The sequence below is a fragment of the Tachyglossus aculeatus genome, chromosome 11, assembly GCF_015852505.1.
Source record: "Tachyglossus aculeatus isolate mTacAcu1 chromosome 11, mTacAcu1.pri, whole genome shotgun sequence".
Taxonomy (NCBI): domain Eukaryota; kingdom Metazoa; phylum Chordata; class Mammalia; order Monotremata; family Tachyglossidae; genus Tachyglossus; species Tachyglossus aculeatus.
This window is the reverse complement of record NC_052076.1, coordinates 10270288-10297561: the sequence shown is the minus strand read 5'-3', so window position 1 is coordinate 10297561 and position 27274 is coordinate 10270288. Positions and strand designations below refer to the sequence as shown.

General features: G+C 44.9%; 1 protein-coding gene and 1 non-coding gene across 4 annotated transcripts in view; both read right to left on the bottom strand.

Annotated features, from left to right (window-relative positions):
* The window catches only part of ZNF423 (zinc finger protein 423), a 370693-nt gene that overhangs the window by 105918 nt on the left and 237501 nt on the right, over positions 1–27274 (bottom strand). The gene's annotated exons all lie outside the window — the stretch shown is intronic.
* On the bottom strand, positions 3527–3664 carry LOC119935412. Its single transcript, XR_005453295.1, has one exon. It is a non-coding gene; the product is annotated as a small nucleolar RNA SNORA7 (small nucleolar RNA).

Below are 27274 nucleotides of genomic sequence, written 5' to 3'. Positions count from 1 at the left end.
TTAATGAAGTCCAGCTGCTGTGATGGAAAATGAAGAGATGCCAGGCTTTGCAGGCTCAAAACTTGGGTGACTCCCCACCCCCCTCCCCCGGCCACCCCACGCCCACCCCAGTCGGAGCAGCTTCTAGACCTTGGCAGACTTGGCTATGCCCAGCCCCGCTTGACAATCCTGAATCCTGGATGCAGGACCAAGGGTTTAATCGGTTAGGTTTCTCAGCACCTGAATAGTCCAGCTGGCAGGTGGCTCTCAAAGCTAGATCGCCTTAAGTGAAAGCTGGGAAATCAATCAATAAATTAAATAAACATCTCGGTCCAGCAAGTGAGAAAGCTAAAATGGAATTATGAACTGGTAACCAACCCCATGCTTGGAATAACTTGGAGACAGAGTCTTTAGTGAAATTCGCTCTTTCACACCTATCTATCGCCTGACCTAGCCCAAGGGACTACGGGGGCCAAGGGTACATTCCAACTCCCTCTTTTCAGTTCAGTTCATTATTGTTTTTGTTGTCCTCATGATGATCTTTACTGACCCTCACTGACAACTCAGCGTCCTGGTACCAAGCAAGGGAAGGAGGCAAAAATTGGAATTTCACAATCTTTGATTTTAATTTGTTTTACTCAGCAACCTTAGAGAGAATGGTCCTCTAAGTGCCTGGGAAAGTGACTTACTTTACTAATCTTGGGATACCACTCTGATTTCTCCCTATGGGGTCAGGAGGAATTGATCGCCTTCATAAATGCATCTGGAGACTCTACCCGCTGTGTTTCCAATTCCTATTCCAGGCCACCTTCTGATTTTTTTTTATGGTATTTGTTAAGCACTTGCTACATGCCAGACCCTGTGCCAGGCACTGGGGTAGATACAAGCTAATCAGGTTGGACACTGGGCATGTCCCACATGGGGCTCACAGTCTTAATCCCCATTTTACAGATTAGGTAACTGAGGCCCAGAGACGTTAAATGACTCACCCAAGGCCACACAGCAAACAAGTGGCAGAGCCAAGATTAGAACCCAGGTCCTTCTGATTCCCAAGCCTGAAGGGGGAGGATCTATCTTTTTTGATGTTCAAAAAAGGATTGAGTGCTAGGAAGGGGAACAATATTTCAGCACTGAGCTCTGTCCTCCTGCCCCCCATACATATGGACGTGAAGGGGTCTAAATTTTTAACAGGCAAAATCTTCAGCCTTCATCTTTAGAGAAGCAGCATTTCTTAGTAGAAAGAGCACAGGACTGGGAACTGGGATACTTGGGATCTGATCCTGTCTCCTAAGTGTTCTTGGGGCGTGATCATGGGTGAGTCACTTGATTTCTCTGTACCTGTTTCCTTATCTGTAAAATTGGGGATTTAATACTAGCTCTCGATCTCCCTTGGACTGTGAGCCTGTTGTGGGAAAGAAACTGTGTTTGATTATATTTTGCTTGCTAGAGCCCTTAGAACAGTAGCTGACACACAGAACCTGCCTAAGAAATACCACTAGTATTATTATTATTGTATGTTTTAGTTCCCCTCTCAGAACCTGGAGAGTTTCCAGTACTCTACCAGTCATGACTAGAGGAGGGAGAGTGAAGCAGAGGCCTACCCATTCCACTGCTAGCTTGGGCAGTGGCTAGTGAGTGAAAGGCAATCTGCTAAAAGTCAAAACTCACCTATGCTGGTCAGCAGCACCATGGGAGAGAGTCAAGGACAGAGACTCGTTTACTGAGCAGAAGGAGGCAATGGTAAACCTCTTGCGGATTTTTACCAAGAAAACTCTATGGCTACACGTCTGGAATGATTGCAGATGGAAGTGGGGCATTCTAGGAGAGATGTGTCTATGGCGACTCTATGGGTCGGACATGGCTCGACAGCATAAGACAACAACAACAAATATTTTAGTTAACATCCAAAACCTTTCAGAACGAAGCTGACATGTTAGCCAAACCCCTTCCAGAGACAGTGTCATTCCCAACAGGAACACAAGTCTAAATCTCCAAAATCATAATACAATATGAGGGGCACACAGGGAGAGTAACCACAAAAGGAAAATAGGGAGATACTGAATTCATCATCTGAAAACTCCACCATTCTGTCCTGTCAGGATGAGTTCATCAGATCATATCTCTCTTAGCACTTACTACGAGACAGACACAGTACTAAATGCTGGAGTAAATACAAGCTAATGAGGTTGGACAAAGTACATATCCCACATTAGGCTCACAGTCTTAATCCCCATTTTACAGATGAGTAACTGAGGCACAGAGAAGTGAAGTCACTTGACCAAGGACATCGAGCAGACAAGTGGAGGAGCAAGGATTAGAACCCAGAACCTCTGACTCCCAGTTCAGTCCTCTATCCACTAGGCCATGCGGCTTCTCAGTTGCAGAGCCAACTCTCTTCCAACAGTTTCAGAATGCATCCTGGAGCATTATTCTAGAAACTGAGAACAAAATGAAGCCAGAGGGCTGGATTCAGATAAATACCTGTAATTTATTTTAATATTTATCTCCCCGGCCCAGCTAAATTGTAAGTCCACAGGATCCCAGAGCTTACAATCTAGTCAGGATCCTGTCTACTTCAATCAATCAATCAATCGTATTTATTGAGCGCTTACTGTGTGCAGAGCACTGTACTAAGCGCTTGGAAAGTACAAGTTGGCAACATATAGACAGTCCCTACCCAACAGTGGGCTCACAGTCTAAAAGGGGGAGACAGAGAACAAAACCAAACATACTAACAAAATAAAATAGAATAGATATGTACAAGTAAAATGAATAAATAGAGTAATAAATATGTACAAACATATATACATATATACAGGTGCTGTGGGGAAGGGAAGGAGGTAAGATGGGGGAGATGGAGAGGGGGACGAGGGGGAGAGGAAGGAAGGGGCTCAGTCTGGGAAGGCCACCTGGAGGAGGTGAGCTCTCAGTAGGGCCTTGAAGGGAGGAAGAGAGCTAGCTTGGCGGATGGGCAGAGGGAGGGCATTCCAGGCCCGGGGGATGACGTGGGCCGGGGGTCGATGGCGGGACAGGCGACCCCCTTGTCTTGTCTTATGCTGTCGAGTCATTTCCAACCCATAGCGACACCATGGACTCATCTCTCTTGTTGTCTTATGCTTAGAGAAGCAGTGTGGCTCAGTGGAAAAGAGTCAGAGGTCATGGGTTCAAACCCCAGCTCCGCCGATTGTCAACTGTGTGACTGGGGGCAAGTCACTTCACTTCTCAGTGCCTCAGTTACCTCATCTGTAAAATGGGGACTAAGACTGTGAGCCCCACGTGGGACAACCTGATCACCTTGTAACCTTCCCAGCGCTTAGAACAGTGCTTTGCACATAGTAAGCGCTTAATAAATGCCATCATTATTATTATTATTATTATCTCTTCCAGAAAGCCCCACCTCCATCTGCAATCGTTCTGGTTGTGCATCCACAGAGTTTTCTTGGAAAATACAAAAGTGGTTTACCACTGCCTCCTTCCACGCAGCAAACTTGAGTCTCCGCCCTCGAATCTCTCCCATGCTGCTGCTGCCCAGCATAGGTGAGTTTTGACTTGTAGCAGATTGCCTTCCACTCTCTAGCCACTACCCAAGCTAAGGATGGAATGAATATGCCTCTGCTTGACTCTCCCTCCCACAGTCGAGACTGGTAGAGTACTAGAAACTCTCCGGGTGCAAGCCTGAGAGAGGCCTGTTCACTTATTCTATTGTATTCCTCTGAGCACTTAGTACAGTGCTCTGCACAGATTAAGTGCTCAATAAATACTATCAGCTGATTGATTGATTGACTGATTACCCCATAGATGAGCCTGGCCCCTTCATGCGATATCTTGCTTACTTGCAATTTTCAGCCTCATTGATCCTAGCCCGCACTCTCCGCTCCTCTGCCGCTAATCTCCTCAGCATGCCTCGTTCTCGCCTGTCCCGCCATCGACCTCTGGCCCACGTCATCCCCCTGGCCTGGAATGCCCTCCCTCCACACATCCGCCAAGCTAGCTCTCTTCCTCCCTTCAAGGCCCTACTGAGAGCTCATCTCCTCCAGGAGGCCTTCCCAGACTGAGCCCCCTCCTTCCTCTCCCCCTCCTCCCCCTCCCCATCCCCCCCGCCATACCTCCTTCCCCTCCCCACAGCACCTGTATATATGTATATATGTTTGTACGTATTTATTACTCTATTTATTTATTTGTACATGTTTATTCTATTTATTTTATTTTGTTAATATGTTTTGTTCTCTGTCTCTCCCTTCTAGACTGTGAGCCCATTGTTGGGTAGGGACCATCTCTACATGTTGCCAACTTGTACTAAGCGCTTAGGAAGTACAGTGCTCTGCACACAGTAAGCGCTCAATAAATATGATTGAATGAATGAATGAATGAATACAAGGAGTCACTCCTAAAGACAGGAGAATTCAGCTCTCCCTAGAAAAAGTCCGAGTCCAAGCCATATTTATGCTTCATAAATATGGTAAAATGTACCCCCGATCCCTGCCTGGACCTTCCTCAGGATGTTCACTGATGTCAGACTAGTTTCTGCCTCTAGAATGTAAGCTCGTTGAGGGCAGGGAATCTGTTTGTTCATTGTTATATTGTACTCCCCCAAGAGCTTAGTACAGTGCTCTGCACAAAGTAAGCATTCAATAAATACGATTGAATGAATAAATGAATGAATGAATGCAATGCGGCCCCCAGCCCCCGGCCTAGTTCCTCCATGTGAAAATTACTCTTTCTGGGCCTCCAGACCCTGGAAAATTGGGGAGGTTGAGGAGACAAACAGCTGTGGGGAGATATGTGTTTCCAAACCAGCCAAAATAAAAAATGCTGAGACACCTATTAGTGCAACAGGATCATTCTTCAATTCTGTAGCTCCCTCTCTTGCTCATAGGTGATTCTCCGAGCTCCCCTATCTAATGCACAGGAAGATTTCTTCCACTCTCCTTGACCCTGGACCGCCCTGGGGAAGCAGATTAGTAACTACTAACTGGAAAACAAGCTGCAGTTCAAGGTGGAGATTGAGGGTCCTGACACCCAATCTTGTGCCTTAAGGGAGGAAAGCACAGATGTGGAATATTTCCTTCCTACTAAAACCTATCAAGGCACAGGTAGAGGCTCCCCAAAATTAGTGTTTCGTTTCTGTATTCCAAGGTTGCCAGTTGACCTGGGACTTTCAATTAGGCACCTAAAGCTGTCCTCACCAAATAGATGAGGATCACAACTGGCAAAACTTTAATCATAATAATAGTTGTGGTATTTGTTAAGCACTTACTAGGTGCCTGGCTTTGTACTAAGCGCTGGGGCAGATACAGGCTAATCAGGTCGGGCACAGCTCCTGTCCCACATGGGGCTCACAGTCTTAATCTCCATTTTACAGACACGGTACCTGAGGCACAGAGGAAGTGAAATGACTTGCCCAAGGACACACAGCAGACAAGTGGCAGAGTGTATGTTTTACAACAGAAATACACATTTCCCCCTCTGTAATCGACCCAGGCTGGAAACGAAGGCAGAATCCTTGAAGAGGCCAAGCTGCAAAAACTCAGCCCATTTTGTCTAAAGCCAAAAAATCAGAGAAGTCCCCAAGCTGGGTTACCACTGCCTTGGTGGAAAAAGATGTCAATCTTCACTTGGGCTCTCTTCTTCTTTCAATCCATTTTAATATAGACTAATTTTGTTTCTATGGAGGAAGCCTATGTAACACTCCACTGGTAGAATTAGATGGTCTGTTAATAAGATACGCACACTGTTGGAGAAGCATTGTAACCGAGCAGATAGAGCACAGGTCTAGGAGTCACAGGACCTGGGTTCTAATCCCAGCTCCAAGAGTTGCCTGCTGTTTGAGCTTGGGAAAGTCATTTAATTTTTCTGTGCCTCAGTTTCCTCATTTGTATAACTGCTTAGATTGTTGTGCCCCATGTGGAACAGGAGCTGCGTCCAACCTAATTAATTTGAATCTACCCAACCACTTAGGACAGTGCTTGACAGATAGTAAATGCTTAATAAAAATAATGATAATAATTATAATAATAGCTACTATTATCACTATTATTAGAAGAAGCAGCATGGCCTAGTGGATAAAGTATGGGCCTGGAAGTCAGTAGGACCTGGATTCTAATCCTGGCTCTACCACTTGTCTGCTGTGCGACCTTGGGCAAGTCACTTAAATTCTCTGTACCTCAGTTACCTCATCTGTAAAATAGGGATTAAGACTGTGAGCTCCATTTGGGACAGGGAATGTGTTCCACCTGATTACCTTCTATCTACCCCTGTGCTTAGAACAGTGTTTGACACAGAGTAAGCGGTTTACAAATACCATCATTATCAATAATAATAATAATAATAAATGCCTCCTACTGTGTCCCCATGATCCCCGTCTTCATGGCCCGCCCTACTTGTGTGGCTGACTTTTTACATAAAATCAATTCCTTATCTGAGAATTTAGAGAGGAAGCCCTCCAAAGGAAGACTTACTTTGCTTACACAGATACACCTTGAAGAGTCTCACCTACAAAAATGACACCAAACTTTTCTGTTACTGTATGTTTCCTGGAAAGTGAAAATCTCAATTGTCGTTTTTAATGCCTCTATAGTATTTTGTCAATATTTTTTTATTACAGCAGAGAATGGATAAATATTTTATTGTAAACCAAGGGCCTAAAATAAACAGTTTAGTAAATAGTTATTACATTACAAGGAAAAACATCTGTGGAAACTGTTTTCCATGTAATTATTCTTGCTATTTTACATTAGCTCTCAACGTGAATTTCTTTGGCACTAATGTTTCACTTGTTCTAAATCTTCCTCCTTGTTGCTATTATTAAAATCTTAAAAAGGTGCCAAATCTTAAATGAAGAAAAAAATGATTCACTAGAAATTATTCATATCACAGTGAGCCGCTACTAAACCTGGCAGGGGTGCAATATTTTCGGTGAAATTAACATAAAATATACAACTGCAAATTATCCAGGAAATAGCTATGTGCTTTACGGCCGGCATTTACATTTGGAAAAATGTTCTACTTATCTGTCTAATACAAAGCTGCAAACAGACTCTTTTCTGCAAGTTTTAAAGGGGAAGTAATAGATTTGCAGGAGGGAGTGTGATCTTCAATGATGGTTTAAATATATATGTGTGTATATATATACATGCATGTGTGTATATATATATATATATATATATACACATATATTTACATGAGTGTGTGTATATACATATATATCTGTTCTGCAAAATGTCCTTGGGTAATTACTGGAGACAATGATCCGTCCTGGACTGTTCTGGTGTGGAATGTGAAAAAAAAAAATCCCAAGTTGTGAATTTCTTTTTCCTCTTGATCCAGAAAATGTATTTCCTCTATTAGGCCAGAACCCTTCCTACTAAACACAAGAAAAACTGTAATACCATGTAAAATGCAAATCTAGCTGTAAATATTTTATAAAATTGTTGCATACATCCCGAAAGCTATAGGTCTTAATTGAGAGCGGGCTATTTTTCTAGTCAATATATGGAAATGGAAAATGCTAATTCGTGTTTTTCTACTTATGAAAAACCCAGGAGGATGGCAAACCACAAATGCACTCACTTTAATATTATAAATATAATTTGGCTCCCTCTTTGCAATCCCCAAAGTCCTGCCTTTTATCTCCCAGTGGCTGCAGCAGAGGAACGGTATAATCACTCTTGCATCATCTGCCTGGAAGGGTGACCTCCCCACCCCCGCCCCAACATGCTGCCAGCCAGACCCCTGGGTGAGGGACGGCGGGAATGATCCCTGGGAGTGGGGAATGAGAGCGAGGTACGTCAACACTGTCTCCCAGAAAGCTGTCCCTTTCTTCCCACCTGAGGAAAGAAGTGGAAAGCTAAGCACCACCTCCCACACTGTCCTGCATTGTCCACCCTGGATTTGTGACTTTCAACCGCTGTCCTTCCTGCAGACCATCTCCCTGGTGCTTTCCCTTAGTGAACAGTTGTTCATTTAGCTCCATCTTCTCCAAGACTATGGGAGCCTGGGCCATTCATCTGCCAGGCCATTTTTTCCAGGTTTATGCCATACATCTGTTAATCAGCTGATCTGTCTCCCATCCAGCGCTATGCCAAATTAACAATAATAATTATTACCATAACTATCAGTTTTGTGGTTGTTGATGCTATTGTTCTTACCAGGGTATTTGTTAAGCACTTACTATGTGCCAAGTACTGTACTAAGTGCTAGGGTAGATACAAGATAATCAGGTTGGAACACAGTCCTTGTCAATCAATTAATCGTATTTATTGAGCGCTTACTGTGTGCAGAGCACTGGAGCTCTCAGCCTAAAAAGGGGAAGGAAAATGCATATTTATTCTCTATTTTACAGTTGAGGAAACTGAGGCACAGGGAAGGAGGCAAGTGGCAGAGCCAGGATTAGAGCCCAGATCCTCTGACTTTCAGGCCTGTGCTCTTTCCACTAAATCATGCTGCTTCCCTGTTTGTTTAAGTGTTCAGACTCTCTGCCAGATCCTGTGGGTCAGATGTGGGACCCATGGTCCTGGAGACCTGGGACAGGAATGCAAGTGCTCTGGAGTAAAGAAGGGGGCCGGGGGTTCCTCTGGCTACCCTTTCAGCAATTATGTAGTTTCTGGGAACTCCTACAATAATTCTTCTCAGGTGTGTACATGAAACCCCTGTGTTGTATTACTGATGGCATGTAATGTGTGGGGGCCGGGGGGGGAGAGGGAGGGAGAGAGAGAGAGAGAGAGAGAGAGAGGGGGGGGGGCGGGGGTGGAAATAGACAGCTGGATTTCCTTCCATGGTCAGTCACTCCTTTTGATGATCTGCTGCTGAGACTGCAGTTCAGTACTGCGATCGAGACTCTTCCCTTTCACCTAAGCAATTCCCTCTGGCAGGTGTCTCTTCCCCTTGACCTTTCCCTTACCCTCCGGCTTTAGAGTCCTCAAGACTGTAAGCTGCTTGTGGGAAAGGATCGTGTCTACCAACTCTTTTGTACTGTATTGTATTCACCCAAGCCCTGCACTGTTCACAATAAATACTCAATAAATATCATTGGTTGACTGCTTCTATCTCCTCTTCTATCCAAATTTGCATTGGATGGGGATGAAGGGTAGGGTAGCTTTGAGCTCCAAGTATTATACTTTCTCTACAAAAGTGAAAAGAGTGCCTGGCACAGTTTCCATAGTCCACGAGCATGGGTCTATAGTGTCTGCCCCTTCAGCCACCATCCAGATTTCTCAGGGCTGGTTTCCCAGGCCAGGTTTCCACTCTCCATATAAAGTTAACTGCCATCCTCCTGGCATCACCTGTTTGCCACCTGGCAAGATCCCAGCCAGAGTCTATTCTGTACATTCAGCTATTTGTTGAGCTCTTTTGTTCTGATGTGACTGTCCTGCTTCCTGCTTTATCTTTGTTTATCCCCTGCTTTCACATCTGTAAATAATTTCTGTCATTTCCCCTTGGAGATAGGATATATATGCCTTATTACTGGTGTACTCTTCCAAGTGATTAGTACGATACCTAGCACTCAAACCGTGCGCAGTAAATACAATTGATTGGTTTTATTGAGTCATCATATTTCAAATTAATCCATCAATTATATTTATTGAACACTTACTGTGTGCAGAACACTAAGCACTTGGGAGAGTACAATTTAACAGAGTCGGTAGACATGCTTCCTGCCCAAAACGAGCTTACAGTCTAGAGGGGGAGAAAACCATGCCATTCCACACCCCCTCACCTGCTTCAAATCCTAACTCCTTGATTACATCTGATTTTTTCTTTATTATGGTGTTTGTTAAGGACTTACTTTGTGCCACAAGTACAGTACTAGACGTTGAGGTAGATACAAGATACTGACGCTGGACACAGCCTTTATCGAATAAGGGGCTTACAGCCTAAGTTGGAAAGAGGAGGATACCACTGTCTTAGACAGGAACCTGGTTCCCTACCTTTCAGTATTCACCCCCAGGAGCCAGTGCAAAGATCTTGCCCCATACATCCAAAGATGAGGGATTCTCATGTCTCTCCTTCACACTTCTCCAGACCTGGAAAATCCTCTGACAGCCTCTCTCCCTGCCCCCACCTTCCTTACCTGATCCTCCTGTCATCTCTTCATGCTTCTTTAAACCTGTGGTTTCCTTGGTTGGACGAACTATCTCTCTTTCACCCTGGCAGGTTCGACTTAAACTCCTTTAGTATTTTGCTTCTTCTTTCCCTCTAATCCTTCAAACTCCACTTCATACAAGTTTTGTTCTCCTAGGACACATCTTTTTCTGTTTTTAACATTCAGCTCCCCTCTTTGTATTCCCCATTCACCTGTCTCTGTCATCCCTCCATTTTATAGGAAGCTCCTGTTCAGCTTTTGATCTTGCTACTTTTTAAGGCGGCTGTACCCTCCTTCTGGTTTCAGAGAGTGGGGAAGGCCCTGACCCTCCTCTCTCTGCTCCCCTGCCTACTGTTTGGTCCAAACCCAAAGTCCTCAGTCACACCCCAACCCATTGCTGGGAGGGATCCGGTGAGTACATGAATCTTGTTGCTCCAAACTCTCGTAGAGGAGCCCTCATTCACTAGAAGCTGTGTGGCCCTTTTTTCACAGTATTTGTTAAGTGCTTGGAACTGCACTAAGCACTGGGATAGGCACAAACAAGTCAGGTTGGACACAGTCCATGTCCCATATGGGGATCGCAATCTTAATCCCCATTTTACAGCTGAGGGAACTGAGGCACAGAGAAGTTAACTGACCTGCCCAAGGTCACACAGCAGGCAAGTGACAGAGCAGGGTTTAGAACCCAGGTCCTTCTGACTCCCGGGCCCATGCTTTATCCATTAGGCCAGGCTGTTTGTGGAAAGAGCACGGGCCTGGGAGTCTCTGAGCCTCAGGTCCTTCGTCTGCAAAATGGGGATTCAAGATGTTCTCCCTCCTACTCAGACTGTGATTATTTTGTATCCAATCCAGCATTTCATTCATTCATTCAATCGTATTTATTGAGTGCTTACTGTGTGCAGAGCACTGTACTAAGCGCTTGGGAAGTACAAGTTGGCAACATATAGAGACGGTCCCTACCCAACAGTGGGCTCACAGTCTAGAAGGGGCACTTAGTAGAAGAAGAAGCACTTAGTACAGTGCTTGACATATATTAAGCACTTAACAAATTGCACAATTATTATTATTATTAGAGGACCACAGGCATAACTTACAAATAAAAAGGGCGGAATTAAACCTTGTTCAACATGGCAGGCTGGGATCCAGAGGGAGATTTTCTTCACTGACCCTGGTTTTAGTTTTTTCTTGCTTTTCGCTGCCTCACTTCCTCTATCTGTCTTACACTGACTTTTCCCAAAGGTTTCTATAGGTCTTTCTTCCACTTTGGGTTTATGATAATGATCATAATAATGATAATAATGATAATATTAATAATTGTGGTACTTCTTAAGCACTTTACATTTTGCCAAGCACAGTTCCATGTGGAGCTCAGAGTCTAAAGGGGAGGGAGAACAGGGAATTCATCCTCATTTTTTAGATAAGGAAACTTAGGCCCAGAGTTGTGAAGTGATTTGCCCAAGGTCAAAGAGGGCAAGTAGAGACTGCTCTCTCATTCACCCCACACATCCAATCCATCACAAAACCTGCCAGTCTCACCTTCACAACATCTCCAAATTATTTACTGTGCAAATAAACTTGGTTAGAGCAAAGTGGTTTCACAGCTCCCTGCAACTCCACCGATTTTCCTTCCTAGGTGCCTGATGTTCCCAGGGACTAGGGAGATGGGGGAAGCTGCAGGAATGCACTTAATGATGGGTGAATGCTGAACAGGTGCAGGCTTTTAGAGGAGCAGTGTGGTCTAGTGGATAGAACATGGACCTGGGAGTCAGAAGGATCTGGATTCTAATCCCGGCTCTGCCACATGTCTGCTGTTTGACCATGGGCAAGTCACATTACTTCTCTGGGCCTCAGTTAATTAATCTATAAAATGAAGATTAAGACTGTGAGCACCATGTGGGACAGGGACTGCGTCTAACCTGATTAGCTTGTATCTACCTCAGAGCTTAGTACAGTTCCTGGACATAGTAAGCACTTAACAAATACCAAAAGCATTATTATTATTTCTGCACTCAGGGTAATAGCCCATCGGGAACCAAATGGAAACCTGCACTGGAGGGCGAGTGTCAGGTGGATAAGTGAGAGGGGTTGGGCCCAACAGCCACGTGTGGCAGCCAGAAGCTGGACACCACGTGGACACCTGACATGATCCCAGCAGCCCCTAGGGAGTCATGAGTGAGGCAGCCACTGTTCCTCCAAGGGAACTCACTTAAACCTTCTCCGTCTCGCTCCGCCTTAGGGATGACCAGACTGGAGTCTCCCATTCCTCAAGCCTTCAGCGGAGGCCGCCCAATCCTAGTTGAAAAACTGGGCCATCCAGCAAGCACAGGGATCTCCTCCTGTCCCATTTGCCTACCATCTAGACATATAGGGCAGAGGAGGCAGAGAAACCAGGGCTTTGTTAGCAAATAAAGAAGAAGTGTGGCCTAGTGGAGGGAGCACAGGCCTGGGCGCCCCAGGGGACTTGAGTTCTAACTCCAGCTCTGCCATTTGTCTGCTGGGAGATCTTAGGCAAGTCATTTAAATTTTCGTGCCTCATTTTCCTAGGCGGCAAAATGGGGATTAATTGCCTGTTCTCCCTCCTTCTTCGACTGAAAGCCCCTTATGGGACTGGGACATTGATTTGATCACGTTGTTTCTACCCTGGCACTTATCACAGTCTGTTGCTATTATTATTGTTGTTATTATTAATATTAATAAATGATTTAGCTTGTTCCATCCTCAAAAGACAGTTCAGCTGGCCTGAATTATAGGATCTATTAAGTCAAAAAACTCCATCCACATGAAATATTCAGATAACTGAGGCCAAAGATCTTTTGATGGCTGAGTTCAGAACAGGTTGAGGACATAAGAAGGTCCATTCCTAACATACATCAGTCGATCAAAATGAACTGACACATGAAGATGAAAGTCCAGGAGGGTAACCATTTCATTCTTCCTCCCAGGATCCTCTCGCTATTGTTGGAGGTGGAATAGTGGGCTGGATGGACCCTGTGATGATATTTTGAATGATAATTACGCTTTTTCTTAAGCGCTTACTCTGTGACAAGCACCTGTTCTAAGTGCTAGGATAGATACAAGCTAATTAGATTGGGCACAGTCCCTGTCCCTTATGGGGCTCATTGTCCAAGTGGAAAGGAAAACAGGTATTAAATCCCCATTTTACAGTTGAAGAAACTGTGACACGGAGAAGTTAAGCGAGTGACCAAGGTCACGCTGCTTCTGTTACTCAGATTATCATAGGGGTGCAAATTTTACAGGGGCCAAGGGCAGAGTCCACCTCCATTTTGGAAATCCAGAGGGAAACTTCTCAGCCCAAACTGCACACATTTAGGACTTGTCTGTGAGGGCTGCGCACACACACAACACACACACACTCCCATACATACATTCACGCACACAGATACATGTATACAAAATGCTAAAAACTGAATCTTTATCTCATAATGGCCCTGAAGAGTCCATAAGCCCTCAAATCGGAATTCCAAGTGCTACAGGCCCTGACGCAGGAGATACTAATGACTTCTGCACAGATTAAATAAATCACTGTTCCTTTAACGGAGTGGTTACAGGCTCGCCCAGCACAAATCCAAATTTCATTTCAATCATTCCTCATTAGCACTCAACTGCTTCAATGCACATTGTGCAAGGATATTCCAGGCTAACAAATAATTAGTGAGTTTCCAGATACACTGTTAAAAAAGGAAGAGAAAGAAAAACGAAAATGCAAAGAGGATCTGGGTTCTTTGGTACAGATCTGAAAGCTGAGATGCTCCAAGTACTACTTTGATGTCCTAGGGCAGAGGAGCCATGCAAATGGTGAGGGCAATACCAGGCATGCCCAGTTTGATGGAGAAAGAAGGTGCAGTGGCTTGCGCCTCTTCCAAACATAAAGTCAGTAGGAAGGCTGTAGCCCTTGGGCAACCAACTCAATGAATAGCCTCAATTATTCAGGGGATACAGCCTGAGGATCATCCAAGTCCTTCATTTCCCCCAGTCCTTCCTTTAGGTAGCATTTTGGACACTTTCTGTTTAGTTATAAGAATAAATAATTATGGTATTTATTAAGCATTTACTATGTGCCAGTCAGTGTTCTAAGCACTGGGGTAGTTACAAAGTAGTCAGGTTGTCCCATATGGGGCTCATGGTCTTTATCCCCATTTTACAGATGAGTTCACTGAGGCCCAGAGAAGTGAAGTGACTTGCCCAAGGTCACACAGCACACAAGTGGTACAGCCGGGATTAGAACCCATGACCTTCTGACACCCAGGCCCGTGCTCTACCCACAATGCCATGCTGCTTCCAGCTCCAGAAAGAGAGCAGGACAGGAGGAGGAAGGGAAATGCAAGTCAGTCCATTTGTTCTGTGGAAGTAGCCCTGGTTACAGATTTAGTGAGGAAGGAAGTTGAAATTACTGGCAAAATGTGCTTTGGATTATCTGTGGGTTTCTATTATCCATGCTTTCCCTGGCCCTCAGAATCACACTGACCCTTTCTCCTCATTCCACCTGCTGACATAGTTCAATTTTTTTTTCATCAGAATCAGACCCAGGGAACCAATTCCCTATCCTACACCTCCACTTGGGAGGTAAGAAAGGAATTTCTACAGTGCTTGGCACATAGTAAGCGCTGAACAAATACCATAATTATTATGGGGATTTAACTCCCTCTACAGGACACAGATGATAACGACAATCAAACGCTAGGCATCAAAACTCAATGCTTTGGGCTCTTCTTCATCAGCACAAACCAGTCAGAATGAATGAAGAATCAGAAAATGTCTGCTAGAAGAAAGTGACTTTTTAGGTTGGGAGAGGTAGTGAACTAAGGGATCTACGCTTCGTATTGGCATCAAGGCAACCTCCCTTGGCCCCCTTCCAATCTCCGACATTCATTCATTCAATCGTATTTACTGAGTGCTTACAGTGTGCAGAGACTGTACTAGCGCTTGGGAAGTACAAGTTGGCAACATATAGAGATGGCCCCTACCCAACAAGGGGCTCACAGTCTAGAAGGGGGAGACAGACAACAAAACAAAACATGTAGACAGGTGTCAAAGTCATCAGAATAAATAGAATTAAAGCTAAATGCGCATTAGTAACAAAATAAATAGAATAGTAAATATGTACAAGTAAAATAAATACAGTAATAAATCTGTACAAATATAAGTGCTGTGGGGAGGGGAAGGAGGTACTGAAGATGGCACTGTCATCTTTGCTGTCTCACAAGCCCGTAATCTTAATGTTATCCTTGACTCCTCTCCTTCAAACGATACATTCAATCTATCACTAAATCCTGTTGGTTCAACCTTCACAACATTGCTAAAATTTGCCCTTTCCTCTCCCTCCAAACTGCTATCACATTAATCCAAGCACTTATCCTATCCCAGACTGAGCCCCCTCCTTCCTCTCCCCCTCCTCCCCCTCCCCCTGCCTTACCTCCTTCCCCTCCCCACAGCACCTGTATATATGTATATATGTTTGTACATATTTATTACGCTATTTATTTCACTTGTACATATTTATTCTATTTATTTCATTTTGTTAATATGTTTTGTTTTGTTGTCTGTCTCCCCCTTCTAGACTGTGAGCCCGCTGTTGGGTAGGGACCATCTCTATATGTTGCCAATTTGTACTTCCCAAGCACTTAGTACAGTGCTCTGTACACAGTCAGTGCTCAATAAATATGGTTGAATGAATGAATGAATGAATGAGGACTATCCAACAAGTATCCTTCTACTTAGTTTGGGCATGAGTGGGCAGTGGAGAAGGAAAGACCTGGCAGAGCAAAGGAAGATGGACATGGTTGTGTCCATAATGATCTGATTGGATGTCCCGAGAGGGCCACTATCACACAGCTTCTCCAAGCATCTGCTGGTAGCTCACTGAACAGAATCTGTGCTTAACGACAATGGGTCTGATTGTCATTGTTCGTGGCCTTTTTAAAAAAATGGTATTTGTTACTATGTGCCAGGCACTGAACTAAGTGCTGGGGTAGATACAAGCTAATCAGATTGAACACAGTCCATGTCCCAAATGGGGTTCACAGTCTTAATCCCCATTTTACAGATGAGGTAACAAAGCCACAGAGAAGTTAAGTGATTTGCCCAAGGTCACACAGCAGACTAGTGATAGAGCTGGGATTAAAACTTGGGTCCTTCTGACTTGCAGGTCCGCGCTCTCTCCACTAGGCCATGTGTAATTATGATATGTCCTTGGGTCAACCTGCTCTTACCATAATGCGAGGCCTCCAGGCATTCCTCAGAAACATGGCAACAACCCAGTAGCCCAACCCGGGGCTCCTAGCTACATGACGCCAACTCGAACTGCCAAGGAAAGCCTGTTTGGATAGACAGGGACTGTTTCTGCTCGCAAGCTGGTGGAGAAGGAAATGTTAAGCTTCGAGATCCTGAAATGCCACCCCTCACTCAGAAGAGGCCAACACATAAGCCTGACCCCTGAATGATAAGCCTGGGTGATGGAGGGCATGTCCAAAGGCAGGGGAATGAATTGAGGGAAAAAAATGGGGAGTCCAACAAAGAGGGTGTCATGCCCCCCGGCCCCTTCAACAGCCCAACCATCACCTCCTCCATAATAAGCATCAATCAAGAAATCAGTCAGTGGTATTTATTAAGTACTAACTGTATGCAGAGCACTATGTGCAGAGCTTGGGAGAGTACAACAAAACAGAATTAGCAGACAGGTGCTCTGCTCCTGACGATCAACTGAGACAGTTGGGAGATTTCAGGCAAGGGTTCAGGAAGACCAGGCTCCTCAGCCCCAATCCGGCTCACCAGGCATGAATTCCTCACCCCAAAAGAAAAAGCCAACAAGGAATAGTGCCTGCCAATTCCAAACCAGGTCAGGTAGAACAGGATCTAAACTCTAGTATGGGTTTTATTTTCCTCCCGGGGTAAAGTGAAGTGAAAGTATCTAAACTGAGCAGGACAGACTAGTGGGAATCAAGGTACACTCCCTTGGTGCCCAGCATCTGCCAAAGTGACCGACAAACTGACCTACAAAGAGTTTCTGTTTTGTGAGAAGTAGATGAAATCCCCAGAGAGTGCTGCCGGCAATTCCAGTTGCAACAAGAAGACAAAATCTTCCCAAATAGCTCCAAAAGAGAACTTCGACGCCCAAATAGCCCAAAGGACATTCTGCTCAGAACACTTAGACTGCACCTAGAAGGCCAGAGAAGACAAATCATCTTACCCAGGAGATGTAGTCTAATACAGGTTATGTGGGAACGGGGCCCCACTTCCTCTTCAGTTTCACAGACTAGGAAGAGACTGTAAACTCGTTCTCTAGACTCTAAGCTTGTTGTGAACAGGGAATATGTCTGTTTATTGTTATAATGTACCCTACCGAGCACTTTACTATTATTATTAAGTGTCGTCTGGTCATTTCTGATTCATAGTGACTGTAATGGAAATATTTTCTCCATAACGCCCTATCTTTTGCCATAATCCATAACCTTGCTAACGGTTCTTCCGTTATCAATCTTATAGTTTCTATCCATCTAGATGCTAGCCTGGTTCTTCCACATTTTCCCTGAACTTTTCCTAGAATTAGTGTCTTCTCCAGAGAATTAGTCTTCCAGATTATGAGTCCAAAATATGCTAATATAAATCAAGTCACTTGGCCTTCCAAAGACCACTTTGGCTTAATTTGCTCCAAAATCCATGTTTGTTTTTTGGGCAGTCTACGGTGTTTGCAGAAGCCTTCAAAAGAATCTTAGTACCATGCTTCGCACACAGTAAGCACTCAATAAATACGACTGAATTAATGAATGATCAAAACAGCTTAAAGGTCTTGCAAGAATAAGTATCTTGAGGGCAGGGATCAGGTCTACTAACTCTCCCAAACATTAAATACAGAATAAACACTGAATTAATCAATCACTCAATTAATCGTATTTACTGAGCACCTCCTTTGTGCAGAGCACTGTACTAAGCTCTTGGTGGAGTATAACTACTTTTGATTAATTGACTGAGTAAAGTACAGCCCCATGTCTGCAGGCCAAAAAGACCACTAAAAGTTCATGGTCCAGGGTCCAGCCCAGCCCACTCACAGAACGATATAGGAAGAAGGAAAGTCTCAGGCCAGGAGAAAAAAGAAAGAAATTCAATTACTCTTTTTCTTCATTCAGGGTGTATCTGTATCTGTATTTAGATGCTCAGGGAACTTGTACTCTCCCAAGCACTTAGTACAGTGCTCTGCACACAGTAAGTGCTCAAGAAAAAGACTGACTGATTGAACTACCAGTGACTTGGTGACTGATTGACAGATGGAGAAGAGACGGAAGTTCTTCCATCCACCTGCTGTGGGCAGTTGAGGTCCCCCTGCTCACCCCAGGCTTGGATGATGCTGGGGAAAAGTGTGGAAACTCTGGAGGAGATCACCAGTCTGTCCATCCGCAGGGCCCTTAACTGAGGTGGGCAAGTTCCCAGAAGGCCTCGGTCCTGGCTTGTTCCCTTCTGGGATGAGGAAATGACTGCGCAGCCACCACCCATGGGGTGTCAGATACTATGCTGTAGGGGAAAAAATTCCTTGGCTCCAGAAGCATCTGGCTAGTACTGGCCTTCCAGCTAGAGATGAAGCCCTCCCAAAAACCAGGGTCTGTTCATGTTCCCTGTGGGGTGGGAGAGGGTGGTTGTGGGAGGGATCAGTTGATGTTGCATCCCACCCCCCTCCATGAGAAGACTCAGACTCATCTCCAACACTGACTAAAAAAAATAAATGGCATTTGTTAAGCACTTACTATGTGCCAAGCACTCTTCTAAGAGCTGGGATAGATACAAGTTAATCAGGTTGGACCCAGTCCCTGTTCCACGCGGGGCTCACACTCTTACCTCCATTTTACAGATGGGGTAATTGAGGCACAGAGAAGTGAAGTGATTTACCCAAGGTCACAGCAGACAAGTGGCGGAGTGGGATTTAGAGCCCAGATTCTTCTGACTTCCTGGCCCGTGCTCTATCCACTAAGCTATGCTGCTTCTCATTAAGGCATACTGCTTCTCACTAAACCACGCTGCTTAGTGAGACCACTTTTTGGGGCACCTCGTTACGTCAGAGAGGATTGGGCTAGAGAACGGGCTTGAGAGTCAGAGGTCGTGGGTTCTTATCTCAGCTCTGCCACTTGTCTGCTGTGTGACCTTGAGCAAGCCACTTAACTTCTCTGTGCCTCAGTTACCTCATCTGTAAAATGGGGATTAAGACTGTAAGCCCTACGTGGGACAAGCTGATTACCTTGTATCTACCCCAGCACTCAGAAGAGTGGCACATAGTAAGTGCTTAACAAATACCGTAATTATTAATTATTATTAGATGGGGGTATGGAGATTCTCTATAGACCTTTCCCTTGTAGCTAAATTAGCATTTTCAGAAAGTGCAATCATTTTCAAGGCCAACAGTGTCGGCGGGGGGGAAGATGCCGCTGGGACCCAACGAATCCCAGCTTGGATGCACCAAAGGTGACTGGCGGGTACCGTTACTTAACAGATGCGATAAGGCTGTGAATTGACGGAGACGCTTGCTAGTGACAAACTTTTAAAACCCATCACACTTAAAACTCAGAAATGAGGATTACCATAGAGGTGTTTTATCAACTGCTTCCGCATAAAAATCAATATGAAAACTACCAGGAAGAGGGCTAACCAGGTGTCATCACAACTGCGCATGAAAATGAGAAGGGAGGAGGGAGGAGGAGTCAACACGGTTAGGGAAAGGATGAGAGTGACAAGCTGTTTTCACAGTCGCTTAGGTACGTGCCCTGCAATCTGGGAAAGATGTCATAGCAGCTCTGGAAATGTCAAGGAAAACTGATCAACTGGTATCCAAAGTCGGAAACAAAATGAAAAATTCAGAAAGCACATGGGTGGCTCTCCTGTGGACAATGTTATCTAGGCCCTGGGCTGAAAACCTGGAAAGCAGAGTGGTCTAGGGGTGAAGCACGGGCCTAGGAGTCAGAGAACCTGGGTTCACATCCCAGCTCTGCCACTTGCCCATTTTGTGATCTGTCACTTGCCTGTTTTCTCTCCTGCTTAGACTGTGAGCCCCATGTGGGACAGGGACTGTATCTGGCTTGATTACTTTCTATCTACCCCAGTGCTTGACACACATCATCAGTGGGATTTATTGATGTGATTTACTTATGTGCAGAGCTCTAGGAGAGAACGATACAACTGACACATTCCTTGCCCAAATTAAGCTTATAGTCTAGAGGACTGTAGTAAGCACTAATAAAATAACAAAATTTAAAAAAGAGAGATAGGAAGATCCAAACAACTCTTGTTTGGGCTCTTTTTGACCAACTGTATGTTAAGGAGCCAGGTCAGGGACCTCAACAAAAATCCTGGAAGTTGGTGATATACGAGTCGTGCAAAGTACTGAGAGAATCACAACCCCAGATCAGAGAAAGGAATAAATGACTTAAGAGAAACTAGGAGGTAAGAAATTAAAAATTTAGAGAACACTGTTCATGTTTTTGACTGACTTGGCCCACCCAATGTATCATTTTTCAGGTTACTCACTCCATTCCCAGCCCCAGTAGCATTTATGATCATTTCTTTATACCTGATCACTTCCCTTACCTGTAATTTACTTAATGTCTGTCTTCCCAGTTTGATGGTAAGCTTCATGAAGGTAGGAACATGTCTACTTACTCTATTGCGCTCTTCCGAGTGCTTAGTTCAGCGCTCTGCACAGAATAAGTATTGTTTAATACTACTGATTGACTGAGTGATGGGTGTTATCCTAGGAATTTCCCTACCAGGAGATGAGACTATAAAACTGCATCCTACTAAGCTGAGGTAGTAAAGAGACCACCGGAGGACTTTAGAATCAGATAGGATTGTTGATAAAACAAAGATGAATTGTGAGGTTGTAAAAAGTGACTGGATTTTTTTTAAGCCTATGTTTCCATGCATTCCTTAAGCACCTTATAGATCAAGGTTTCCCAAATTATGTTTGGAAAAATGGATTTTCAAAGGGACACAATTAGAAAGTTGAAATTGCCAGTCTGTTCTAGAGTTGGAGAAAAGATTCTACAAAACATCAACTACTTTTGAAAATGCTTCATGGAAATCCCATTTAGTCAAAGTTCCTTTCCTTGTTGGAATTTACCAACTCCCCCACTCACTGGCTCAATCAGCACAAGATGGGCACATTTTGGGGAGAGGAATTTTCCTGTAGAAAATTCCGATTGTGTTTGAAATGGCACCAGGCACTCCTCACCCTATGTGTCCCGTCATCCTGAGCTCTGTGCTGTGTAAATAGGAACATCACTGGCTCTCCGCATCATTAGGTCCACCCCCTAGCCCACCTCCCACCCCAAGGTGGAAACCTAGTTGCTAACATGTCTGCTGATTATTAGGCTGCGTTTTTCATAATTCCACTCTCCAGCCTTGTACCTTCTCCTCCACTGCCTCCTGAGGGAGCTCAAGACCATCCCCAGGGACCAGCCATCAGCACCCCCATGGAGTGGCTGTCAATCCAGTGGACCAGTAGACCAATATGGAAAGGTACACAATTTGCTGGAAAAATATCCACACCAACCTTCCCCTGATTCATTTTGATCCAAACAAAAACAAAAAACCCACGACTGTTGAATGCCCCTAACATTAGCTGGATATTGTACAAAGCATTATTAGAAGTGGGCAGATAATGTGAAGTTTTTTTCCACCTGCAAGGGGCATGGCCTATTGGAAAGAGATTGGCCCTGGAAGTCAGAGGACTTGAATTCTAATCCAGCCTCTGCCACTTCTGCTGTATGACCTTGGACAAGTCACTTCACTTCTTGGTGCCTCAGTTACCTCATCTGTAAAATGGGAATTTAATCTTACTCCCTCCTACTTAGATGTGGGAAAGGGCTGTGTCCAACCTGATTGTCTTTTATCTATCCCAGCACATAGGACAGTGGTTGGCATATAGTAAGCACTTAACAAGTTCCATTAACAACTAAATGATTAGGTCATCCCTTTCAGACCCGACCCTTAGCAACTAACTCCCTGAAGTTCTGAGGAAGAGCTGGAACTGGAGAACAATGTGCAGGCATAAAGAGCAAGGGAGACGTAAATGCAAAAAAGTAAGCCACAAAGAAGAAGAAAAGCAAATTAAACACCTCAAGAATTCAAGTTATTAGTTACGATGGTAAGAATGTTGTTTTCTAAAACAGCAGACTTTCACCGTGCATGTTATCGTTCAACAGAAATCCTGGCCGAAATGAGATTGCTAGCCTAGTTATTAACTCAAAAGAAATCCAGGAAGCAAAATGGGGATTGAAAACAAGGTTTACACTTAAGTATAAACGCCAGGCTTTCCATCAGGCATTAAAAGAGCAACTACTTGAAATACTTCAAATGTGAGGTTTGTTGGGGAGGTGGGGCTGAGCGGGAGGATGATTTGGAGAGAAAAAAATACTTCAGCTCTTTAATGGCTCCATAATTAATTCACACATTCAACTGTGAGTCCAGAAATATGTTCATGTTGATAATTTGTATTTAAATGTTTCAAAAACAATCTGTCACATTTTCATTTGCCTTAACATCTCAAAGATATCACCCAACTACTACTTTCCCTAGTATTCCTTCCTCCACAATTACATTTGGAATAATGAACCTGGGTTCCCTCTCAGCAAGACTTTGGAGAAACAGCATAGCCTAGTGGAAAGAGCACAGGTCTGGGAGCTAGAGGATCTGAGTTCTAATCCTGACTATGCCAACTGCTTGCTGCATGACCTTGGGCAAGTCATTTAAATTCTCTGGGTGTCAGCTAACAAATCTGTAAAATGGGGATTAAATTATCCTTCCTCCAATTTAGACTGGGAACTCTATGTGGTACAGGGACACATAGAACAAAGAAGCAGGGTGGCTCAGTGGAAAGAGCCCAGGCTTGGGAGTCAGAGGTCATGGGATCAAATCCCAGCTCCGCCACTTGTCAGCTGTGTGACTTGGGCAAGTCACTTAACTTCTCTAGGCCTCAGTTTTCTCATCTGTAAAATGGGGATGAAGACTGTTAGCCCCCGGTGGGACAACCTTGATTACCTTGTATCCCCCTCAGTGCTTAGAACAGTGCTTGGCACGTAGTAAGTGCTTAACAAATACCAACATTATTATTATAATTATTATACAGTAAGCCCTTAACAATAACCATTAAAAAAACCCCTCAGAGTCCACTCCCAGAAAAGATCCAGAAGTGAGGACCTTCAAAAGCTAGTTTTCCATAACTTGGTTTTTATCCCTCTCTCCCCACCTCCGGTATATCTGGGGGGCTAGCTGAAGACTTTAAGATTGTAAACTAGATTGTAAGACCCTGAAGGGCAGAGATCATGCCTAACAACTGTATTGTAGGCACAGAATAATCACTCAAAAAATACCATTGATTGATTGATTGAATACCTAAACAGGATCCAGGGGACAGAGAAACGAAACTACTGAAGTGTTCCCCTTCTAAGGTCTGGGGGCTCAGGAAAGGCATAACTGTGGCATCGTTAAGTGCTGACTATGTGCAAACAGTGCTAAGTTCTGGGGTGGATACAAGCTAATCTGTTTGAATACAGTCCTGGTTCAGTATGAGGCTCAAGGTCTACAGGAAAAGGAAAACAATTATTGAAACCCCATTATACAGGTGAGACAACTGAGGCACAGAGAAGTTAAGTGATTTGTCCAAGGTTACACAGCAGACCGTGCCAGGATTAAAACTCCAGGCCTGTGCTCTTTCCACTAGGCCACGTTGCTGCTTCTGATGTTCCATCAGAAGAACTGAAGCTTGGGGATGAAGTGGGACTAAAAACAAAAAATGAAACTTCGCACCTAAAGGTATTCTAATGCTTTTTCAAGAGTCCTGAAGGCCACTCTTAGATGTCCACTTAAGGAGGCAGCTGTATTAAATCCATGCCAAGCTAAGAACCCAACATCCTCTCTTTCCTCTCCTCAGCCCTGAACACAAGGCAGTCTTCCCTCAAGAGTGCACTGGCAAAAACCAGATGAGATGTTTGGTAATGTGGGGTCCAGGTCACCCCCACATATTCCCTGCAGATCATCCGTTTTCTCGCCTCTGCTCCACCCAGGACCAATCAATCAATATCTTTATTTAATGCTTCCTGCATGCAAAGCACTGTAGTAAGCACTTGGGACAGTTCAAAACCTGGGAAACAAAACTTGGTGGTCACCCCTGGATAGGATTTTGACACCTTACTTAATTCTGTGGAACTGGTCACTAAAGGTGATTGGGGGAGACAGGGGGGCTGGATGATATGACCCCTGGAAGCCTTTTCTAGATCTAGAACCCTAGATCTCTTTCTGATTTACTACACTGGCATCATGGCCAGACTGCAATCAAGAAGTACAATCTGGCTCTAGACCCAGACCGTATCCTGGAGAAAACACACCACACTGCCATGATGTGATTGCCATGTGGTGATTGCCAGGACACCTATCAGCAGGAAATACATTCATAACGAGGTCCACCAAGGAACAGAAAGTTTCTGGCTAAGGAAAAAAGTGGAGGTGTGTGGGACAGAGGAGTATCAACCTTCAAATGTTTCTTTTAGATCCTATACTGATTGAGTCTGGTTCCAGTTCCTGGCTTCAAAGAGAAATTTCAAATCCTTTTAAGGGCTTAATTGATGAGTTCTCCAAAGATCTAGCTGTTTAATCAATAGCTTTTTCTATGAGACAGTCACTTTCTGAGGCTGGAGACATGGACTGTATTAGCCAATGGCTTTTACCCATATCCTCACTTTTAAAAAAGGATGCCATGAGTTTTTATTTCTGGGTATGCTACAAGGAGAGAAAATGTTGGCTCACCTGCAGCATGGGCCTTTAAAGAGTTTGAAACACGATCTTCACAGAGAGGGGGAAGGGATCACTGAGAGAAAGGGGATGGAGAAAAGGAGAGATGTTTTTATCACATACTAAGGTCAGACAGATGTTTTACATCTCACTTTACCTGAATCAAAAACCCCTTTTAGGTGCAATCCACTGCACTGTTGGATCACATGTGGTCGTTGCAGAAGGGAGCCTCATTTCTCCTGCCCCTCTTATGAAAGTTACATCTCAGGGTTTTGTCATTTCTCCTCCGTAGGGAGCGGGGGAAGGCGATGAGACAGGCAGTATGTGCACACAAATCGCACCCAACGGCTCAAGGCCAAACAGACTCAACAACAGGAGATAAAGAGACCAGGGCAAGTAAAACAAGCTTGCACCTGCAAGGCTCGGAGGCAACCTCAAGGCCATATCCACAGCCAGCGATGGTTGGCAGCGGGTGGCTGGGGGCGAGCCAGAGCAAACCCTTCGTGACTGGACAGAGCTGTTGTTAGGCTAGTGGCTGGAGGGCGGTCAAAGCCTCGATACGCCATCCCCCGAGAAAACCCTGCCCCCGGGCAATGGGGGGTATAAGAGACGAACAAGACAAAGGGGGGGCTCTCTCTCTCGCATACGCGCGCTCTCTCCCTCTCTCTCTCTCGCTCTCTCTCTCTCTCTCGCTCTCTCTCTCTTTCAACCATGTAACCGCTGATAGCAAATAAACGGCAACCAAGCTTTGAACCTCTGGCTGACTCTTCCTGGTATGAACGCGCGGGCCGCGTCCGGAGACGTCCGAAGACCCGGAGAGGGTAAGAACCCGAGCGTTGCCCCCGAAACCATGGGGAGCAACGAGTGGCGCCCAACGTGGGCTCGGATACCCCCATTTGGGAAGACCAGGGAGAGTGCCCCGTAGGCCAGGTAGCTAAAGGTCAGGCGGGAAGATGGGGACGGCACGATCGTTGCCCATATATAAGCCAGAAGATAAGGAATTGTACACCCGGCACTGTTACAAGATTTTGAGAAGTAAGGGGGTAAAGATTGAGCTGAAAACAATAAGGGAATTTATAGGGAAGATAACTATGACCTCCCCATGGATATTTGATTCCGGGATCACGGAGGAGCGGTGGGACGTTATTGGGGAACAGATGACGGCCTATGAAGACTCCCACCCGGGGGAGCTAAAGGACGTGGACTTCCTTATACATGGTATCCTCCGTGCAGCCTTTCAAGGGCAGCAGACACTCCTAGCAGCCATCCAAGAATTGGGCCGTAAACCCCCTAATTGGGACTCCTTCCACGGGATGATCCAGAGGGAAAGGGAAACCTCTGATGACTTTTTCACTCGTCTTAGTGAGAGAGAAGAGACGATGGTTAAAAGAATTGTATGTGTATAAAGGGGGAAGGAGGGAAAAGGAGAAAGAAAAGAGAAGATGAAGCAATTGCAGTTGAAGGAAATTGTCTGCTCAGGCATCTACACCCTGCAAAGCAGGTGTCCCATAAGGGGGAATGATGGGTGTAGAGATTGCCTCTGAAGGAAATTGTATGTGTATGAAGGTTAGAGTAAGTGTGTATGAAGGAGAAAGAGAAGAGACACGAGGGAATTTTAGTCGAATGTCAGTCTTCCTGTAATACTCCTGTGTTGCCTGTGCGAAAACTGGGCTCCCCTCTGTCTTATCGGTTAGTCCAGGACTTGCGTGCAATTAACTCTTACGTTTTGCCTATGCATGCTGTGATTCCTAGTCCTACGGCAGTAGTTAGCTCCGTGAGCCCCGAAGCAACCTGTTTTACTTGTATTGATCTAACTAGTGCTTTCTTTACTATCCTGGTGTCCTGGGAGAGCCAGTACCTTTTTGCCTTTACCTGGGAAGGTTGTCAACTAACCTGGACGAGACTTCCCCAGGGTTTTGTTCACTCCCCAACTATCTTTTCGAGAGAATTGTGCAGAGCCTTCTCTCCCCTCATATTACCCGAAGGGATCAGTATGTTCCAGTATATGGATGATATCCTTATTGCTGGGGACACGAAGGATCTGTGTCGGTCAGGTTCCCTCCAGGTCCTAGCATGTTTGCATCAGCTTGGTCTTAAAGTTAGTCGCGAGAAACGGCAGTGGTGTCAGCCCCAGGTAAAATATCTTGGGTTCATGTTGCGGGCGGGAGAAAGAGCAATCTCCCCCAAGCGAGCGAGCCTTATTCAATGCATGCCTCGCCCCACTACTAAGAGGGCCCTGAGAGGTTTTTTTGGTGCGGCTGGGTTTTGTCGAGCTTGGATTCCAGAATTTGGGTTGTTAACCAGACCCCTTTTTGAGCTCCTAAAAATTACTTCCCCAGATCCCCTGGACTGGACTCCCGAGACTGTAGAAGCCTTTCAATATGAGGCACTGGAACGGGACGGACTCTTTTGGGTCCCTGATGGACG